We start from the raw sequence: 23,043 nt of genomic DNA, 5'->3' as shown, positions 1-23,043 counted from the left end.
GTAAGTGTTTAACAAATACCAACATTATTACAAAGGGCTACTCTCAGTGTGTTGGCTGCTCCCTTCTCCCACTGATGCCTCTTTGAGAGTGACTAGCCTAGAGAGCGGAAAGCAACTAAGGCTTTTAGCTCAACAATGACAATTAAGAGGGGAAGAGGAATGGCTAAATGCTCAGCTGGAGCCTATCTGGGTATGGACTGCAGGATCAGCCTACCACCTGGTCACCTTGTCATGGACTAGCAAATAATAATGACCAGACTGAAAATATATGACTATTGTGTTCTGATGCTATGGTAATAAACGCTGCATGAAGGCAGAACTGAATGCTACTGTTCAGCATCCAGTAGCAAGAGCATTCTTTGGTTAAGTGCTGAAAAATAATAAATCATCAGAATAGTGGAAATAACCTGTAATTTTCAGGCTGACAATTTTACAACTTTAAATGTACTAGAGCTTAAGAGAGCCTAAGATATTAGGCATTAGTGCTGAAATTGGTACAATTGTTAATAACAAAAGTGACACCCTACCCCTAGGAACATCACCCCAGACTACTATACTTGTTTTTAAGAGCTCCGGATGTCTCTAGTGTTTTTCAAAGTGTAGGGTTAATCGTTGATTAGCATCAAACATTAGACAAGCAGGTAGTGAGGTGACAGCACCCCTGCATAGATCTGCCAGCATATTTGATTTCTTCCAGGATCCTTAATACCTCTATTCTTCTAATCAAGAGCTCTCACCAGTCCCAGGGCCTACTAATTTGTCAAACTAGGATTTTTGTAAAAAGTGTAAGGTTTATCAGAGCTTTGTGGGAACCCCAGGGGGGTATTGAAAGCCAGTTCCTAGGCCTCAGATGTTGCAAGCCCTTCAAAGTAATTAGGCAGTGGGGTTGGTTGAATCTCAACCCCTTCTTACAACCTCCCGCACCCCATGCCTCTACATTGAGTCCACTATATTGCCTTCTCCGTCCTAATAGTAATAAATATAATAATGATAAAAAGAATTATATTAATAAAACCATTTGTTCAGTGGTTATTATACGCCAAATACTGTTCTGAGCTCTGGGGTAGATATAAATTCATCAGGTTGGACCCAATTTCTGTCCCACAAAGGACTCACAGTCTTAATCCCCACTTTACAGATGAGGTAACTGAGGCTCAGAGAAGTGAAGTAATTTGCCCAAGGTCACACAGCAGACAAACAGCAGTAGAACCCAAGTCCTTCTGATTCCCAGGCCTGTGTTCTAGTCACTAGAATATTCCTATTTTATTCACTATTTCACCTCTGTTCACTAGTGCTACTTCAATTATAATAATAATAGTAATAATAACAATTGTGATATTTGTTCAGTGCTTACTATCGATATACCATATGTCTCCTATATTCCTTATGTATATTCATTCACTCATTCAATCGTATTTATTGAGCACTTTGCAGCATGCAGATCACTGTCCTAAGCGCTTGGGAGAGTACAGTATAACAATAAGCAGATGCATTCCCTGCCCACATCGAGCCAATCATATTTATTGAACATTTACTATGTACAGAGCATTGTACCCACACCAACATTCATTCATTCATTCATTCAATAGTATTTATTGAGCGTTTATTATGTGCAGAGCACTGTACTAAGTGCTTGGAATGAACAAATCAGCAACAGATAGAGACAATCTCTGCCCATTGACGGGCTTACAGTCTAATCGGGGGAGACAGACAAAAACAATAGCAATAAATAGAATCAAAGGGATGTATATCTCATTAAAACAATAGCAATAAATAGAATCAAGGGGATGAACATCTCATTAACAAAATAAATAGGGTAATAAAAATATATACAAATGTGTGGATGAGCACAGTGCTGAGGGGAGGGGAAGGAGAGGGGGAGGAGCAGAGGGAAAGGGGGGGAGGAGCAGAGGGAAAGGGAGGGAAAAGGGGGCTTAGCTGAGGGGAGGTGAAGGGGGGGTAGAGGGACAGCAGTGGGAGCAGAGGGAAAAGGGGAAGCTCAATCTGGGATGACCTCTTGGAGGAGGTGAGCTCTCAGTAGGGTTTCAAAGAGGGGAAGAGAATTAGTTTGGTGGAGGTGGGGAGGGAGGACATTCCAGGACAGCGGGAGGACGTGGGCCAGGGGTCGACGGCGGTATAGGCAAGAACGGGGGACAGTGAGGAGGTGGGCAGCAGAGGAGCGGAGCCTCTGGAGTGGGGAATAGAAAGAGAGAAGGGAGGAGAGGTAGGAGGGGGCAAGGTGATGGAGAGCCTTGAAGCCAAGCGTGAGAAATTTTTTTTCATGCGGAGGTTGATAGGCAACCACTGGAGGTTTTTAAGAAGGGGAGTGACATGCCCAGAGCATTTCTGCAGGAAGATGAGCCGGGCAGCAGAGTGAAGAATAGACTGGAGCGGGGAGAGAGAGGAGGAAAGGAGATCAGAGAGAAGGCTGACACAATAATCCAGCCGGGATATTATGAGAACCTGTAGCAGTAAGGTAGCCATTTGGGTGGAGCGGAAAGGGTGGATCTTGGTGATATTATAAAGGTGAGACCGGCAGGTCTTGGTGACGGATTGAATGTGTGGGGTAAATGAGAGAGCCGAGTCAAAGATGACACCGAGGTTGCGGCTTGAGAGACGGGAAGGTTGGTCGTGCCGTCCACAGTGACAGGAAAATCAGGGAGAGGAAAGGGTTTGGGAGGGAAGATAAGGAGCTCAGTTTTGGACATGTTGAGTTTTAGGTGGCGGGCAGACATCCAGGCGGAGACGTCCTGGAGGCAGGAGGAGATACAAGCCTGAAGAGAGGGGAAGAGAACAGGGGAGGAGATGTAGATTTGGGTTTCATCTGCATAGAGATGATAGTTGAAGCCATGGGAGCGAATGAGTTCACCAAGGTAGTGAGTATAGATGGAGAACAGAAGAGGGCCAAGAATTGACCCTTGAGGAACCCCTACAGTTAGTGGATGGGAGGGGGAGGAGGAGCCCGTGAAGGAGACAGAGAATGAACGGCCAGAAAGATAAGAGGAGAACCAGGAGAGGAAGGAGTCCGTGAAGCCAAGATGAGATAAGGTGTGGAGGAGAAGGGGACAGTCAACAGTTTCAAAGGCAGCTGAGAGGTCGAGAAGGTTTAGGATTACCAAATCTATCTCTCCAGTCCTGACTTCTCTGCAGTCCTGCGTTTCCTCCTGCCTTCAGGACATCTCTACCTGGATGTCCTGCTGACAACTCAAATATGTCTAACATGGAACTTCTCATCTTCCCACTAAAAGCCTGCCCTCTCCCTATCTTTTCCCTTATGGTAGACAACACTATCCTCCTTATCTCGCAAGCACGTGACCTTGGCAATATCCTCGACTTGCCTCAATCATTCAATAAAAACATTCAATCAGTCACCATATCCCATCAGTTCTACCTTCACAATAATCTTGAAATCTACCCTCTCCTCTCCATCCTAACTGCTACTATGCTGATTCAAACACTCACCCTGTCCTGCCTTGATCAATGCAGCAGCCTCCTCACTAACATCCTGTCTCCTGTCTCGCCCCACTCCAGTCGATACTTCAATCTGCTTCCCAGACTATTTTTTAAAAAATAAAGTTCAGTTCACATTGCCCCACTTCTCAAGAACTTCCAGTGGTCACCCCTCCACCTCCACATCAAACAGAAACTCCTTACCATCCCATTTAAAACACTTGATCACCTTGCATCCTTGTACTTTTCCTCACTGATTTGCTACTACAACCCAGTCCCCATGATTCCAGTGTTTGGCAAATTGTAAGCACTTAACAAATACCAGCATTATTGTTATTATTATACGCTCCTTTAATGCACACCTACTTATTGAACCTTGATCTCATCTATCTCACTGCTGACCCCTTACACACTTCCTCCCTCTGCCTAGGACTCTCTCTACATATACACAGACCACCACTCTCCCATTTCAAAAGCCTTATTAAAATTGCATCTCCTCCAAGAAGCCTTCCACATTAAACCCTCTTTTCCCTTCACCCTTTCTTCTATATTTCTTATGCTCTTCAATCAGTACCCTTTAAGCATTTGGTAATTACCCCACTCTCAGCCTCACAGCTCTAATGTACAATAAGTAATCTATTTGTTTATCTTAACATCTGCTTCTGCCTGTAGACTGTAAGCTCCTGTGAGCAGAGAATATGTCTATCAGGTCTTCTGCATTGTACTCTCACAAACACTTAGTAGAGTGCTCTCCACATAGTAAGCACTCAGTAAATACAATTGATTGACTTAGACACTGTGGCTACTAAGTCTGATGTACTCTATTAAGTGCTTAGTACAGTGCTAGGCACACAGTAAGCACTCAAAAAAAGCCATTGATTAATTGTTTCAATGATGACCCAAATGTCCGCCCTAAACTGATGCCGACTCAGTGAAGGTATCTTGCTTCTTTTTTGTCGTTGTTAGAATGCTGAAAAGACTGATGGACTTATAATACTTATTTCACATTTTAGGCAAATAACGAGATTTCCTTTCTTGATTGGACTGAGTCACTGATCATTCCAGCATAAGGCTTGAATGTTCTGTAAATCTTTCAGTAATAATAATGATGGTGTTTGTTAAGCGCTTACTAGTAATTACCATCATTATTATGATTATTACTATTACGTGCCAAACACTATTCTAAGCACTGGGGTAGATACAAGGTAATCAGCTTGTCCCATGTAATAATAATAATAATGTTGGTATTTGTTAAGCACTTACTGTGTGCAGAGCACTGTTCTAAGCGCTGGGGGAGACACAGGGGAATCAGGTTGTCCCACGTGGGGCTCACAGTCTTAATCCCCATTTTACAAATGAGGTAACTGAGGCCCAGAGAAGTGAAGTGACTTGCCCACAGTCACACAGCTGACAAGTGGCAGTGGGGCTCATAGCCTTAATCCCCATTTTACAAATGAGGTAATTTAGGCACAGATAAATTAAGTGACATACCCAAAGTTATAGAGCTCATAAGTGGCGGAGTCAGGATTAGAACCCATGACCGCTGACTCCCAAGCCCATGCTCTTTCCATTAAGCCACACTGCTTTTCATATATTTCAAATTATCTGAATAATAGGATAATAATCTATGCTTTACCACTGTTTAGACCTTCAATGCATCCAGTGTGCCTTCCTCTTATTCAGAAGAAAGGAGCTAGTGTTGGTGATTGTGAGAAATTGGGTATGTTTCCTGATCAAAGGAATGGCAATCATGTTCAATAATAATGATAACAATAATGGTATTTGTAAGCGCTTACTATGTGCCAAGCATTGCTCTAAGCACTGGGGGGAATACAAGGTCATGAGGTTGTCCCTCATGGGGCTCACAGTCTTTATCCCCCTTTTCCAGATGGGGTAACTGAGGCACAGAGAAGTTAAGCAACTTGCCCAAAGTCACACAGCGGATAAGTGGTGGAGCCGGGATTAGTACCCATGACCTCTGACTCCCAAACCCAGCCTCTTGCCACTAAGCCATGCTGCTTCCCAATCGAATGAGGTCTGAAATCTGATGACATTTTTCCTTGTTTTGGCATTTTTAATCACCCATGCATTTGCATTCCCAATGTGGGAATTAGTAGTAGTCATGATAATAATAATAATATTAATAATAATGTTGGTATTTATTAAGCACTTACTATGTGCCAAGCACTATTTTAAGCACTGAGGTAGTTACAAGGTAATCAGGTTGTCTCAAGTAGGGCTCCCAGTCTCCACCCTGATTTTACAGATAGGGTAATTGAGGCGCAGAGAAGTTAAGTGACTTGCCCAAGATCACACAGCTGACAAGTGGCGGCACCGGGATTAGAACACCCAAGCCCGGGCTCGTTCCACTGAGCCACACTGTAGTAGTAATAGTAAAAAAAGAAGTAGAATAAAGTAATGATAATCACTGAGCACCTACTGAGCTCAATTTACTGAATTAAGCACTTGGGAAAGTACAACAGATGTACAAGGAACATTTTCTTGCCCACAAGAAAGTTGTTTAATTCAGGGAGTATACAGCTCATCCTATTCGTTCCCTCGCTAACCTCTTGCTCCTACCCTCCTCCCTGCGTGAAACTCCCTCCCTCTGTCATATTTGTCGGACCATAGCTCTCCTCATCTTTAAAGTCCTAAAAAAAAAAAAAAACCCCTTCATATTTCCTCCATAAGCCTTTCCAAGATTTGTTTCTCAAATCTCCGTTTTGTATTCTTATAGTGCCACTTCAGTCATTTCTTGACACTTATATTCTCATGACCCCTGTAGCACTTACAGATTTATCTCATGCACATTAAAACTTCTATCTTTAATTGACTTAAAGTGTTAGTCTTTTCTAGACTTTTAACTCCATTAGAGTGGGGATCGCATCTACTAATTCAATTGTACTCTCTCAACTATTTTATAGAGTGGTCTATGCATTTGAGCTGTTCAATAAATACTATTGAAAGATTATTGTTTTAATAGCACATAGCAATATTGCTACTGTTATTTAATAATAATAATAACTTTAGGAAAACAGAGCAAAATAGAATTATTTTCTTGTTCAACCCAAACCCAAGTGACTAATAATCAGAAGTAGGAGAAATTCATTCAATAGTATTTATTGAGCACTTACTATGTGCAGAGCACTGTACTAAGGGCTTGGAATGTACAATTCGGCAACAGATAGAGACAATCCCTGTCCAAATTCTTTAAAAGAAGCAGTGGACCTAGAGAAGCAACATGGCTTAGTGAATAAAGCATGAGCCTGGGGGTCAGAAGGACCTGGGTTCTAATCTCCAATCTGTCATTTGTATACTGTGTGACCTTGGGCAAGTCACTTCACTTCTCTGGGTCTCAATTATCTCATCTGTAAACTGAGGATTAAGAGTGTGAGCCTCATGTGGGACAGGGACTGTGTTCAACCTGATTAACTTGGTTCTACCTCAATGCTTAAAATAGTGCTTGGCATAAAGTAAGTGCTTAACAAGTACCATAATTATTATTAAAATAGTATGTCTAAGAAAAAGTGTTTTTGTATCGATATAGCCCAACCAGGGTGTTTTAGCAAGACTATTTTTCACATTTTGCATAAATTGGCCCAACATATTAGGGGTATGCAGAGCTCCCTTCATAACTGAAGCCATTCTTGGCCAGAGGAATAAAAAGTTCCTCACAGGCAGACTTCCTAATTGCAATCTACAACTAAATATTTTATAAAAGTGTTTTGACTGTAAAGAATATTTATGAGCAACTGAAAACAACTACAGGACTTATAATGGAGGTTTCATTTTGTAAATATCATCCATACTTAATGCACAAGAACTATTTGGAAATAGCATGAATAAATTCTTTATTAAACGTTCCACTTAGAAGGTGACTTGCATGATTCACAGGATAGTATTTGAGTGCAGTGAAGGGAGATTCCCTAATCATAATTTGCTCATTAAATTTGGAACCCCTCAACAAATAGACACTATGCATAAGGGAATGTAGAAAAGGATTCTGGGGGATGCATTTAAAAAATGAAGATTTCACTTATGGGGCAAATTTTCAACCCAACTATCTAGCCCTTATGTGGGAGCTCCCAATTTCCTGCCCGTTTATTTCTTTTCTCCTAATTTTGTTAGATTCGGGTGAAATAAAACAATGAGAGAAACTGTACTCACTAAAGAGTAAGTGAAGATTATAACTTAAGGAAGGTTCAGTGACTTAAAGATGCATACAAAGTTCAGATTCTTTGAGAACAGAAATAATAATAATAATGAAGCAGATCTATTATTTATCACAGGTGACTCTTTTATATTGAAAATCCAGGCCCAAGAGGGTCAAATCAGCTAATCACTTGTACTTACTGGATATTTGCATAAGGGGGAATACAATACAATGGAGTAGACATTTTCCCTGCCCACAAGGACCTTACAGTCTAGAGGATCTAGTTGATTATGTACAGTGTATAAGTATTGACATATGTCCCACATTGTACATAATCAACTAGAGCCTATGTGTATAGGTATATGTTCTATATAATCATAGTATTGTATTATCTCATTATACTACTATATATTATATTATTATATCTAATTATATATTGTATTATATTACATATATAATTATATTATTCAACAGTATTTATTGAGCGCTTACTATGTGCAGAACACTGTACTAAGCACTTGGAATGAACAAGTCTGCAACAGATAGAGACAGTCCCTGCCCTTTGACAGGCTTACAGTCTACTCGGGGGAGACAGACAGACAAGAACAATGGTAATAAATAGAGTCAAGGGGGAAGAACATCTCGTAAAAACAATGGCAACTAAATAGAATCAAGGCGATGTACACTTCATTAGCAAAATAAATAGGGTGATGAAAACATACAGTTGAGCAGACGAGTACAGTGCTGAGGGGATGGGAAGGGAGAGGGGAAGGAGCAGAGGGAAATGGGGGGAAAAGAGGGTTAAGCTGTGGAGAGGTGAAGGGGGGGCAGTAGAGGGAGAGGAAGGGAGAAGGGGAGCTCAGTCTGGGAAGGCCTCTTGGAGGAGGTGAGTTTTATAAATATGTGATATTATTCTATATTATATAAATATATATGGGTATAGGGGCCCTCTCAGGGTCACACCTGGAGAGTTTCCAGTAGCCTACCAGTCTCAACTATGGGAGGGAGAGTCAAGCAGAGGCATAACCATTCCATTCCTAGCTTGGGCAGTGGCTAGCTGGTGGAAGGCAATCTGCTACAAGTCAAAATTTCTCTGTGCTGGGCAGCAGCGGCATGGGAGAGAGTCGAGGGCGGAGATTCAAGCTTACCGTGCAGAAGGAGGCAATGGTAAACCACTTTTGTTTTTTACCAAGAAAACTGTATGGATACACGACCAGAATGATTGCAGATGGAAGTGGGGTGTTCTGGGAAAGCTGCGTCCATGGTGTCAGTATGGGTTGGAGATGACTCTACAGCATAAAACAAGACAAGGTTGGTGGGGAGGAAGTGTGCACGCAGAGTAAGTCCTCCCCTAATACTTGTTTTCACAAAATGTTTTAAATAGAATGGTCCTGGGGAAATAAGGCACTTTCATTTAACAGTTGGGCATCTGTCAGAATGTGCTAATGAGATATTGGAAGAAACAGTTTGCACATGGACACAGTGTCAGTCAGTGTCAGCAGTAAATTAGAGTTTTCCCTAACTCAGTTTATCAAGAAAGCAACCTCAGAATGATCAGAGAACTGACTGTATGTATTATTAACTATCCAGTTTCAGAGATGATGCTTTTGACAATGAAACCCTTTCCGTGTGTGTAGGTATGATTAAAAAAAAAACCTGATGTTTGAGTGGCACTCTTCCATATTGCAGGCACATAAGGATAGATCACTGCTGCTTTGATGTGTTTGCCCCATACAAGATCTGTCTCTGTTTTTGTGCGTGCTTCTTGGCTTCAAAGATATAGATCTGTGGTATAAACAAAGATAGATACTGTGAAAGGATACAGTTTTGCCATTATGTCAGGTTTTCTAATATGTTGACAAAACAGACGACTGAGTGTGCACACAAACTTAGTTCTCACTTTAACTATCATATTAAACCTGCCAAATGTTCCATATCTGCAAAGCATGTTAATGAATTTTGATAAATAAAACAGCGTTTAGACCTCAACCATGCAAAAAGGATCATGCCGTTTGCCCATATTCAGGGACTATGGTGGAAATAGCAAATAATATAATAATATAATCAATTCTTCTCGAATTAGCTATGAATGTTGAACATGTCTCTTATCAGTGCATGTCCACCTCATTCTAGTGCGAAGATACAATAGCTCTATGAAGATATAAAGACCAACAACAGTAAGGAGATCATAAATACAGGTTGAGACTGGTATTCTGCTTCTACATGATGATTTCCTAAAAGAGGACAGGCTATTGTTCCCTTGCAGGACAAGGTCCTTCCCCAGTCTCCAAGATTGTCTGTTAGATCCAGAAATTGGTGTCATGGGACATTCTTGATTCCACACTACTGCCAGATTTCTGCTAGGAGTCAGGGCTATAAATCTGATTTGTTTTTTATTTGTGCTTAAAAAAATGCCAGTTGCAATATCCATTCCTCTCTAGTCCCTTCTTCCCCCTTGTAAACTCAATGGCAAACAAAATGACTTTAGAATCATGTGAGTGCCTCAGCAGGTGGTGAAATGAAAAAAAATTATCTTGCCCATTAGTCTCATTACGTAGGTCCTGGATGATGGCAGAAATTGTAAGCTTCTTGAAGAAAGGGGATATAACTTTTACTTCCTGTGAAGGTCTTCCACTCCTCAAACAGTGTTCTGTCACAGATAGTTACTTAAAATATTGTTGTTGCGGCTGCTAATAATGATAGTAAGGATGCTAAGGAGGAGAAGGAGGGTAGGGTTGAGGATAGGGAAATAGAAGGAGAAGGGATACTAGAAGAAGGAATAGAAGGAAACAAATACCAACATTATTATTATAAGGAGAAGAAGAAAATATAAAATGATCTCACTAGGTAGGAAGTGACTGAGAATCATGGCTATTGCCACTTCATTAAACATCATCTACCCAAAAAGGACTTAAATATAATTCAGATCATTTTTCATCCACTTTCAGTATTTGCAAAAATCAGAATCAGCATGATCATGTTCCCCACACTGCCAGAAGTGACTGCAGGATTTAAAATTTATTCATTCATTCAGTTGTATTTATTGAGCACTTGCTGTGTGCAGAGCACTGTACTAAGTGCTTGGGAGTACAATACAACAATAAACAGTCACATTCCCTGCCCACGATGAGCTTACAGTCTAGAGGAAGGGAGACAGATAGTACAAATAAATGAAATAAAATTACAGATATATACATAAATACTGGGGAGCTGGGATGAGCGAAGAGCAAAGAGAGCATGTCAGGGTGATGCAGAAGGGAGTGGAATATGATGAAAAGTGGGGCTTAGTCTGGGAAAGTCTCTTGGAGACTTGGAGACAATAAGGCTTTGAAGGGGGAAGAGTAATTGTCAGATCTGGGGAGGGAGGGCATTCCAGGCCAGAGGCAGGATGTGGATGAGGGCTCAGAGGTGAGACAGGGAAGATCGAGGCACAGAGAGAAGGTTACCACTAGAGGAGAGAAGTATGTAGGCTGGGTTGTAGAAGGAGAGAAGCGAGGTGGGGTAGGAGGGAGCAAGGGGATGGAGTGCTTTAATGCCAATGGTGAGGAGTATTTGTTTGATGTGGAGGTGGATGGACAATCTCTGGAGTTTCTTGAGGAGTGGGGAAATGTGGTCTGAACATTTTAAGAAGGAAAATGATCTGGGCAGCAGAATGGAGTATGAACTAGAGTGGGGAGAGACAGGAGGCAGCAAGTTCAGTGAGGAGGCTGATGCAATAATTAAGGCAGAATAGGATAAGTGCTAGCGTTAATTGGTAGTAATTTGGATGGAGAGGAAAGGGTGGATTTTAGCAATATTGTGAAGGTGGGACTGACAGGATTTAGTGATGGATTTAATATGTGTGTTGAATGACAGAGAAGAATCAAGGATAATGCTAAGTTTACGGGTTTATGAGACAGAAAAGATGGTGGTGCCATCTACAGTGGTGGGAAATTCAGGGGGAGGACTGGGTTTGGGTGGGAAGATAAGGAGTTCTGTTTTGGACATGTTAAGTTTGTCGTGATGGGAGGACATCCAATTAGAGACATCTTGGAGACTGGAGGAGATGTAGATGTGGGTATCATCTGCATAAAGTTGATAGTTGAAGCCATGGGATCAAATTAATTCTCCAAGGAAGTGGGTGTAGATGGAAAATGGCAGGGACCCAGAATTGAGCCTTGAGGGATCACCAGACTTAGGAGGTGGAGGCAGAGGAGGAGCCCGTGAAGGACACTGAGAATGAATGGCCAGAGAGATAAGAGGAGAACCAGGAGAGAACTGAGTCCGTGAAGCCAAGGTTGGATAAAGTTTCCAGCAGAAGGGGTTGGTCCACTATGTCACAGGCAGCTGAGAGGTCAAGGAGGATTAGGATGGAGTAGAGGCCATTGGATTTGGCAAGAAGGAGCTCTTTGGTGACCTTTGAGAGGGAGGTTTCTGTGGAGTGAAAAGGAAATGCCTCAAGATATGAAAGGGACTCACCGCTCCCTGAAAAACTATCTTTGCCTTTATCTGTGACTGAGAGCTAGTCCTCAGGCAATGATTTTTTGCATTTACATCATTGTGCTTTTTGTATGGAAGTACACTTAAAATAGCTGAGAAATGTCTCAGATTCATAACTCTAAGATAAATAATGCCCAAGACAGCTCCTTTGAGGAATTTGTTCAACCTACCATCGTGAAGACCCTGATTTTGCCTGGAATAGACACTTTTCTCTCTCCCAACCCCCTCCTATCTACTCTCCCTCTCAAGGTGCCTCATATTTTAGACTAGTCTGCCTGTATTAGGCCCATCTGCCTGCCTTTCCTTCACTCTGTTCATTTATTCCTCTACTGATTTACCTTTCCTTGCCCTCAAGTCCTCTCTACTGAATGCCTATATCTCAGCCATTTTTGAATGCTATCCTTTCATCTTCACATTCGTCATTGTCTCGACTACTTAATATTTCTCTTTCCCCATTGCCAACATCCTCTCCTCCTCTTCCAGTCCCACTTTCAAGTAATCAGTCAATAGGATTGATTATATTTACTGAGCACCAGCTGAATGCAGAGCATTGTACTAAGCCCTTTGGAGAGTACAAAAAGAGTTAGTAGACTGATTCCTGCTGTCAAGAAACTTCCATTATAGAGGGGAAGTCAGACACTAAAAGAATATGCAGGAAAGAAAAAAAAAGTAAAAAATATCTGTATCACACTACTGTGGGAAGGTGGGTGTAGGGTGAGTTAGCAGTCAATCAATCAATCAATCAATCAATCACATTTATTAAGTGCTTAATGCATACAGAGCACAGTACTAAGCCTTTGGGAAAGTATAATATAAAAATAAACAGACACATTCCCTGACCACACCGAGTTTACAGTCTAGATGGAGAGATAGACATTAATATAAATAAATTTACAGATGTATTATATAGATTGTGTGCATTTTGAGAAGCAGCATGGCGTAGTGGCTAGAACACAGGCCTGGGAGTCAGGTGGTCATGGGTTCTAATCCCGGCTCAGCCGTGTGCTTGCTGTGTGACCCTGGGCAAGTCACTTCACTTCTCTGGGCCTCAGTTACCTCATCTGTAAAATGGGGATGGAGACTGTGAGCCCCACGTGGGGCAGGAACTGTATCCAACCCAATTTGGTTGTATCCACCCCAGTGCTTAATACAGTGCCTGCCACATAGTTACGTGCTTAACAAATACCACAATTATTATTATTATTATATATCCATACATGCTTTGGTGCTAGGACAGGGGATGAATAAAGGGAACAAGTCAGGGCAACACAGAAGGGTGTGGGAGAAGAGGAAGATAGAAACTGATGAATTACTAAAATGGCATTTCTGGGATATTCATTAAATAGTATTTATTGAGTGCTTACTGTGTGCAGAGCACTGTACTAAGCGCTTGGTAAGCACAATTCAGCAACAAACAATATAGGGTGTACTTTTTTGTTTCCCTTTTTCTGTTGCAACTGCTCTCTTCTCCATTCTCTTTATCTTGCTCTGTCTCTTTTTTCTTCCACACTCCCTCCATTCTTTCCTCTTCCTCCTTCTAATAGGTTTTCTGAGATGTTTCCTCCATGATCCTTTCTTACATGTTCTCTTTCTTCTCTCTCAGCTGCCTAGCTGGGGCTCAAAGTTAGTAGTCCCCTAGGAGGACAGGCATGCCATGTCTGTCCTCTCCCTCCTGGAATTGGTCTTAGAGCTTGTTGGGAGCAGGAAATATGTCCATGAATTCTGCTATATTGTACTGCTGTATTATATTGTACTCTCTCAAACAACTGGTACAGTACTCTGCACACAGTAATTGATTGATTGAATGAGGGAAGCCAAGCAGCTAATAAGGAAGTCCTTTCGATTGTGAGCTCCTGTGGGCAAGGACTGTGTCTACGAACTTAAATTATACTTAATAACAATTATTATTATTATGGTAATGGTTAAGTGATTACTCTGTGCTGAGCACTGTTCTGTACTGCTGAGCACTGTTCTGCATTTATCAAGGGCTTAGTACAGTGCCCTCTACACTGTGCATAAGCACACTTGTACAGGCTATGCATGCATACACACACAGACACATTTGTACAAAGACTCCAATAAAATTACAAATATGACATTCATGTACAACCTCAAACTCTCCATATTACTGTGCAATCCAGCCTACTCAGTTATGCAATCATGATTTCATTTTATCCAGAGTAAAGTACAAATGACAATGTGAAATCTCATTAGCAGTGTCATTCTGTGGACTGAACTGCCCCAACCACAATTACTAGGCAGGCCTCCTTGTGTGATCTGTAAGGCAGGATTTGATAGAGTAACCAACTAGAAGTAGCTAGGAGTAGTGGTTAGTGGTCATAATAGCTCTTTTTGAGTGTCCACTAGGTGCAGGGCAGTGTACTAAGAGAACTTGCAAAGTACAACACAAGTGACACAATCCCTACTCACAAGGAACACACATACTGATATGAGAGACAGAAATAAAATAATTTACATAAAAATAAAAATGATTAATTGAATGTACAAACATAAATTTTGAGGATGGGTTTAAGTAAGTACATACACTAAAGGACTTAACTGGGGAAGGTGTGATGTTGTCCTCTAATCTGTAAGATCCTTGTTGGTAAGGAATAGCTCTACCTGTTGTAATGTACTTTCCCAAATGCTTACTACAGAGCTCTGCACACAGGAAGTTCTCAATTAATTGATTGATTGTTGGAGAATGTGGATTCCAGAAGGGATTCAACTATGAGGAGGATTGGGGAATTTCAAATCAGTGAAACAGCATTAGTTATTGGACAGAGGAGAGAGAAGCAGTGTGGCCGAGTGGAAAGAGCACGGAACTGGGAGTAAGAGGACCTGGGCTCCAATCTTGGCTAGTTACTTGCCTGCTGTGTAACCAGTGGGTAAGTCACTTAAGTGCTCTGTGCTTCAGTTTCTTCATCTATAAAATGGAGATTAAATACTTGTTCTTAATTCCTACTTAGACTGTGAGTCCCATGTGGGACAAGGGCTGTGACCAACCATATAAATTTGTATCTACCCCAACACTTTGAACGGTGCTTGAAACAGCAACCTTTTAGTAAAACAATAATAAAATAATAATGATGATTAACATTAAATGAAGATGATGATTACATTATTTGTTATTATTAGGAGAATTAAGAATTGAGGCATAGTTAGAAAGTTAGGTTGAGAGAAATGGAGTCAGAAAATCAGGGGAATATTGAATTATGAAAGCAGTTATGTAAGGTGAGGAAAGACAGTGAAAAGGCTTGAAGCTAGATGTGAGAATTTTTGCTTTTTGTGGAAGGACATGGGGATTCAATGGAAGTTTTTATGGAGAGGAGCGATATGTGTTGAGTATGTTTCAGGAAAGTTATCTGGGCAGCAGTAGGTAGTATTGTATACAGAAAATGGAGGCAAGGAGATTAGTGAGGAGGCTGATATACCAGTCCATTGGTGTCATGACCAGAGCAATGGCAGTTTGAGTGAAGAGAGATTATGTGGGAAGAACTGGTGGGATTTGGCACTATACTGTGAGAGGTGAAGTGCCAGAATGTATTACATTACTACTACTGGGCGCAACCTACAATGTGGGAGGAAAGGTCTCTTCTTTAAAATCTTAATGTTTTATAAGCAACAGTTTAATTATGGTTTGCAATTTTATGAGTGACTTAGGACATATTAAATGTCCATCAAATCCATGTTCATTAATGGTGAGAAAAGCAGGCTGTCCATTTAATTTTTCTGATAATTAGCAACTCAATTTTCATCCATTATAAAATTCCAGGTGTAAATGTCTCATCTAATTTTTCAAAGCAAACAGCATTGTGCATTTCAGGCAGAGTGGGTGAGGGTTATGCGGAAATTGGCCCATTAAATTATTAGACTGAATAACTGAACACTGGTGGATTCAACTCTGGACACTGCAAGTCCTTTCATTGATACTCATGAAGAAGGAAAACTGGGACTTCGGTCAAACTCATTTTTGTCCCCAGGAAACCCCAGGGGTAACAACCTGCTCTGCTCAGCGACCCCAATTTCATTTCACACCAAACGTACAGGAAGTTTTCACCTGGGGTTTAATGCTCAAGCAAGATTGATGAATTTGATTACAAAAAGTTAAGAATTTGGACCAACCATTTTCTAATGTTTATTTTTTTTGTCACCCCTCATCCTGAAGAGAGAGATTGCAAAGAAAAGGAAGAGACTTCTCAACTGGTCCCATTCCCAAGGAATTTAATCCCTGATCTTGCTTTCCTCAAATGGGCTGGGACTCCTCCTTCTCGATTTTTCTAGAAGAATCTTACCAAACCTCAGACCTTAATGCTTAGGAGGTACATTGAACTTCTCTGATGCAAACAGGGTGCGGTGATCCAGCAGGAGGTCTTTACCCATGGAGCCCAGAGAAACAAATAAACAGAGGTGGTCCCTGACCCCTTGGAGCCCGTTGCCTCCAAAACGGTGAATCTGTGAGAATCCCCATGAGCTGGGCCCTGTCCTGGCTGGACTATACCATAAGCCTTTCATTTAATGCAATACCTAGTCTCACTGCTTGTAATAGCTGTTAGCAGCAGGGAATCTGGTTTTGCAGAACTGGTTTTCAGGTTCTTTATTTTGATAAAATTCTTTTTTCCTCACAGAGGGAAAGAATTATCTAAAGAAGAAAAAAAAAACTTACCTCTCAGCAGGTCTGCCTCTGTCTCTAATGAGATAGAAGGAAAGCCCTGTCAAAACTAATAATCCACCAGGGGAAGTCTTTAAAACCAAAATGACCCAGGGATCTCGGATGACAGCTCAGCCTAGAGAAGAACTCTATTGTTCCATCTGTTCTTGCCCCTACCCCCAAATCTTGCCCCTAACCCCACAAACACAGACCTTTCTAGCTTGTCATTTATGGTAATGGTGGCAACATTTTGTCTGAGTTTTTCTGTTTTTTTTTTGTTTTACTACAGAGAGCTTCTCAGTCACAACTGCCTCATTATATAGTGATTGTAAAGTTGACAGCAAAGGTAAAACATGACTTGGTTTACTTGGATATTCAAATGTCTGAAAAGAAAGAAAATATTTTTTATCTGATATATAGGATTCCATAGGTCTTTTGATTGTCAGAAATCTAACACATCTAACATGACATTTGCAACTCTGTCCGGGATCTTGATAGTCAAGTTAAGACTGACTAATTTGGCTGAGATTTACAACCTGGTCTGCAGGAGTTTTGTGATGGGAAGCTGGTTTTTGCTTCCATTTCTCCTCCTTCTGCTCCCCAAGTGACTAACTTCTGGGATTCCATTCAGTGTAATTTGGGAACATATTTCTGTCATCCAGGAGGGTCATGAAGACTGATCATAGCACCTTTGAAGTTCGTTAAAACATGGGCTTTTTTTTTCCACATTAAACAGGTTGAAGCCAGCCCAGCCTGAGAAGTGACACCACCAACCCAAATTCCTCCAGTAGTTGATGAGAAAAGCAACTTTACAATCAGTCAGTTGATCATATTTACTGAACACTTGTTTATTCTGCAATAGAAAAATAATATTTACCAAAAAGGAGTTCATTGGTGGCTAATCAGAAGCAGCATGGCTCTCTGGAAAGAGCACAGGCTTAAGAGTCTGAGGTCGAGGGTTCTAACTCCTGCTCCACTGCTTGTCAGCTGTATGACTTTGGGCAAGTCACTCAACTTCTCTGTGCCTCAGTTATCTCATCTGTAAAATGGGGATTAGGTCTGTGAGCCCCACGTGGCTCAACCTGATTGCCTTGTATCTATCCCAGCACTTAGAACAGTGCTTGGCACATAGTAAGCACTTAACAAATAGCATAATAATAATAATAATCAGGAGTACTAAAATTATATATCAACATGAGAGCTGCCCTCATTTATGGTATTTATTAAACACTTACAATCACTCAATTCATAAATTAATGGTATTTATTGAGTGATTACTATGTGTAGAGCATTCAACTAAGCTCTTGGGAGAGTACAATACAGTAGAGTTGGTAGACATAATCCCTACCCACAAGGAGTTTACAATTTAGTGGAAAAGATAGAGATTAAAATGAAGTGCAGATAAGGGAAATGGCAGAGTCGAAGGATATGTATAAAATATTTGGGGCTAGGGGTGGGGTGAATATCAATGTTCTTGGGGGTGCAGGCCTAAGTGAATAGGGGACACTTGTCTTCTTCCCCAGCTGCACCACATTCTCCCTGCTTCTTTGAAGGCCACCTCCTTTATAAAATGCTGAGGTAGATACAAAGTAATACAAGGCAATCAGGTCAGAAACAATCCCTATCCCATCTAAATGGGGCTCACTGTCTAAGTAGGAGGGAGAACAAGTAATTCATTTAAGTCCTTATCATATTCCACTTTAACTTACTGCATCAGCCTCCTCATGACCTCCCTGTCTTCTGTATCTCCCCACTTCAGTCCTTCACTCTGCTGCTTGGAACATTTTGTTTCTAACTGTTCAGTCCAAGTCTCCCCATTCTTCAAGAAGCTCCACTTACTGTCCATCTACTTTCACACCAAACAGAAACTCCTTACCAAAGGCTTTAAAGTGTTTAATCAGCTCTCACCCACCCATCTATTTTACCTTGCTGATTTCCTACTACAGCCCAGCTTGCACACTTTGCTTCTCTAATGCCAACCTACTTAGTGAACATTGATCTCACGTATCTCACCCCCGACCACTTGTCTATGTCCTCTTTCTGGCCTGGTACTTCCTCCCATCTTTAAAACGACAAACCACCAATCTCCCCATCTTCTCCCCATCTTTAAAAATTTATTAAAATAACAAGTTCTCCCAAATCTTTCCCTGATTAAGCCCTCATTTCCCCTACTTCCACTACCTTCTGTGTTATCTATGCACTTGTCTCTCTACCCTTTAAGAACTTGATATTTGTAATACTGGCTAAGTGTTTACTTGGTGCCAGGAACTGTATTAAACTCTGAGTTAGAAACAAGGTAATAAGGTTTGACACAGACCCTGTCCCATGTGGGGCTCACAGTCTTAATCTCCATGTTACAGAAACACTTTGGGCATGTCACTCCCCTCCTCAAAAGTCTCCAGTGGTTGCCTATAAACCTTCACATGAAACAGAAACTCCTCACTCGTGGCTTCAAAGCTCTCCTCACCTCACCTCACTTCTCTCCTCCTACAGCCCAGCCCACACACTCCACTCCTCTGCCACTAACCTCCTCACTGTGCCTTGTTCTCGCCTGTCCCGCTGTCTACCCCAGCCCACGTCCTACCTCTGGCCTGGAATGCTCTCCCTCCTCACATCCACCAAACTAGCTCTCTTCTCCCCTTCAAAGCTTTACTGAGAGCTTGCCTCCTCCAGGAAGCCTTCCCAGACTGAGCCTCCCTTTTCCTCTGCTCCTCCTCCCCTCTCCATCACCCCGACTCCCTCCCTCTGCTCTATCACCTTCCCTGCCACACAGCACTTGTGCATATTTGTACTTATTTATTATTCTATTTATGGTATTAATGATATGTATATATATCTATAATTCTATTTATCTTTTTTGATGCTGTTGATGCCTGTCTACTTGTTTTGTTTTATTGTCTGTCTCCCCCTTCTAGACTGTGAGCCCATTGTTGGATAGGGATTGTCTCTATCTGTTGTCAAATTATACTTTCCAAGCCCTTAGTAATAATAATGATAATAATGTTGATATTTGTTAAGCACTTACTATGTGCAGAGCACTGTTCTAAGCGCTAGGGGAGATACAGGGTCATCAAGTTGTCCCACGTGAGGCTCACAGTTAATCCCCATTTGACAAATGAGGGAACTGAGGCCCATAGAAGTTGAGACTTGCCCACAGTCACACAGCTGACAAATGGCTCTGCACACAGTAAGTGCTTAATAAATACAATTGAGTGAAATGAATGAATTTTACAGATGAGGAAACTGAGGCACAGAGAAATTAAGTGACTTGCCCAAGGTCACACAGCAGACAAATGGAACCAGGCTTAAAACCCAAGTCCTGTGACTACCAGGCTATACTCTTTCCTTGAAGCCATTCTGTTTCCCTCTTCACCCCACACAAAGCCCCACAGCATTTATGTATATATCCAGAATTTATACAGAATTTATGTACATGTATATAATTTATTCTGTCTGTCTCTCCCTCACAATGGTAAGCTCCTTGTTTATAGGTAGAGAACGCGTCTATCAACTTGGTGTAATGTACACTCCCAAGCGCTTAGTAAAGTGTTCTGCACTCAGTAAATGCTTAGTAAATGCCAATGACTGATTTAGCAGGGGTGAGGGTGGGGTGAATAAGGGTACAAATCCAAGGACATTGGAAGTGCAGAAAGATAGAGGGGTAGGGGAAATGAGGGTTTAGTTGGGGAAGGCTAATTGAAGTATATAAGATTTTAATGAGCCTTTGAAGATGAGGAGAGTGCTCATTTGTTGAATATGAAAAGGAAAGAGGTTCTAGGCCAGAAGAGGATGGATTGGATGGTTCCGTGACAAGATAGAAGAGATTGAGGTTCAACAAGTAGGTTGGCATTAAGAGAGCAAAGTGACAGAATTGAGAAACAGGCAAGTTAAATGAGGGCCCCATTACCACACAGCCGGCAAGTAGCAAATGCAGAGAAGCAGCGTGGCTCAGTGGAAAGAGCACGGGCTTTGGAGTCAGAGTTCATGGGTTCGAATCCCGGCTCGGCCACTTGTCAGCTGTGTGACTTTGGACAAGTCACTTAACTTATCTGTGCCTCAGTTACCTCATCTGTAAAATGGGGATTAAGACTGTGAGCCCCACGTGGGACAACCTGATTCCCCTGTCTCTACCCCAGCGCTTAGAACAGTGCTCGGCACATAGTAAGCGCTTAACAAATACCAAATACCAAAGAATCAATTACTCAAGCAATGGTCTTTACTGATCACCTACTTTGTGCAGAGCACTATATTAAGCATTTGGGAAAGTAATAATAATAATGATGGTATTTGTTAAGCGCTATGTGTCAAACACTGTTCTAAGCACTCGGGGGGGATACAAGATAATCAGGTTGTCCCACATCTCAGTCTTAATCCCCATTTTATGGATGAGGGAACTGAGGCACAGAGAAGTGAAGTGACTTGCCCAAAGTCACATAGCTGACTAGTGGTGGAGCCGGGATTAGAGCACATGACCTCTGACTCCCAAACCCATGATCTTTCCACTGAGCCACGAGAGTTGGTAGCTGCACTCCCTGCCCACAAGTAGTTCATTATCTAAAGAAGATTAGATGCAGGGTTCTACAAAGTCAGGATTAGAACCCAGGTCCTCTGACTCACTGGCTCTTGCTCTTTCCACTAGGCAACTCTCCCTTCCATTCTTCGTTGATAAGAGCTGTTTAAGAACATTAGTGAGGAAAACTTGATTTTCAGATTGCAGGGAGGGTTAGCAAGAGAATGCATTATTTGATTAGCAAAATGACATCATTTGGTGTTCAGGTCACTGAAAGAGGAAAGGGAATCTCTGGGAGTCATCCTGGTTTGTTTCTGGACCCGCTTCTAGGACAGCAATCCTTGTTTGTGACTCCCAGAGAAAAATCGTTCTAAAGGAGCAGGGGACCTGACGGGGAAATTCATCATTGCTTCAAATGTCCAATAATCTCCAGACACATAAATAAAGGAGAAATTAGGAACCAAGACATTAGCGCCAAAACCAAACATATGGCAGCTATGATCACAAGCTTGCTATAAAGAGGACAGACAACAGACAACGAAATGTGTTCAAGAGACTATAACTGGCAGTGGGGTTAACACTTTGGAATATAGAAATAAAATTCAAAGAGACTTGGGCAAATTAGGAAGCTGGCCCAATCCAATCATTACACAATTCAAGAGAGAGAAGGGTAAGGGTGTTACCCTAAAAGATGAAGAGCAACTATAAATCCACTCTTGCTCTCCAGCCAAACTACTATCATGCTGAACAGTCAATCAATCAGCGGTATTTATCTAGTTCTTAAATGTGCAGACTACTCTATTAAGCACTTAGTTGATCCAAGCACTTATCCTATTCTGCCTTGACTACTTTGTTGGTCTCCTTGCTGACCTCTGACTCCTGTCTTTTCCTGCTCCAGTTCATACTTCGCTCTGCTGCCTGGATCATTTTTTCTACAAAAACATTCAGTCCATGTTTACCTACCTGTCAAGAACTTCCAGTGGTTACCCATCCATCTCTACATCAAAGAGAAAACCCTTACTATTGGTTTAATCGAATCACCTCACGGCCTCCTATCTTACTTCACAAATTTACTTCGAAAACCCAGTACACTCACTTTGCTCTTCTAATGCGAACCTACTCACTGTACCTCTAGCTCTTCTTTCTTGTCATGGAATCCTCCACCACACCCTGCCTCTCGCCTAGAATCTTCTCCCTTTTCATATTCAACAGATGATCTCTCTCCCCAACTTCAAAGCCTCATTAAAATCTTATCTACTCTAATTAGCCTTCCCCAACTAAACCCTAATTTCCTCTACCCCTCTATCTTTCTGCACTTCCAATGCCCTTGGATTTGTTCCCTTTATTCACCCCAACCTCACCCCTGCTGACCTTATGACTATAGCCACAATATATTTTAATATCTGTCTCCCTCCACTCCTGGACTATAACCTCCTTGTGGGAAGAGAACATTTCTATCAACTCTATTATACTGAACTCTCCCAAGACCTAGGAAATAATGTCTGGACACAGTAAATATTCAATTAATTTGATTGAGTGATTTATTAATCCAGGTTGGAAAAATACTACTTTGGCCCAAGTAAAGATGGGAGAGACCAGAAGCTGACTATACACGGCAATCTAATGATGTCATTAATAGAAATATAGTATGTAATAATCTGGAAACATTCTTCTGTTTTTACCAGGTTCTGTTCAGTGTATTAAAAACATTTTAACAGAGACTGGTCACAGCACTATTTAATAGGTGTGGTGAGTCTGGAGAGGTGCCTGGAAGAGTGACAAAAATAATTAAAGGGAAAA

The 23,043-nt window shown here is 41.5% G+C and overlaps 1 non-coding gene across 1 annotated transcript; it reads left to right on the top strand.

Annotated features, from left to right (window-relative positions):
• Positions 1-8,548: 8,548 nt before the first annotated feature.
• On the top strand, positions 8,549-8,686 carry LOC114812730. Its single transcript, XR_003760381.1, has one exon. It is a non-coding gene; the product is annotated as a small nucleolar RNA SNORA7 (small nucleolar RNA).
• Positions 8,687-23,043: the final 14,357 nt, after the last annotated feature.

The sequence above is a fragment of the Ornithorhynchus anatinus genome, chromosome 5, assembly GCF_004115215.2.
Source record: "Ornithorhynchus anatinus isolate Pmale09 chromosome 5, mOrnAna1.pri.v4, whole genome shotgun sequence".
NCBI lineage: Eukaryota > Metazoa > Chordata > Mammalia > Monotremata > Ornithorhynchidae > Ornithorhynchus > Ornithorhynchus anatinus.
This window is presented reverse-complemented; position numbering and strand designations above follow the sequence as displayed.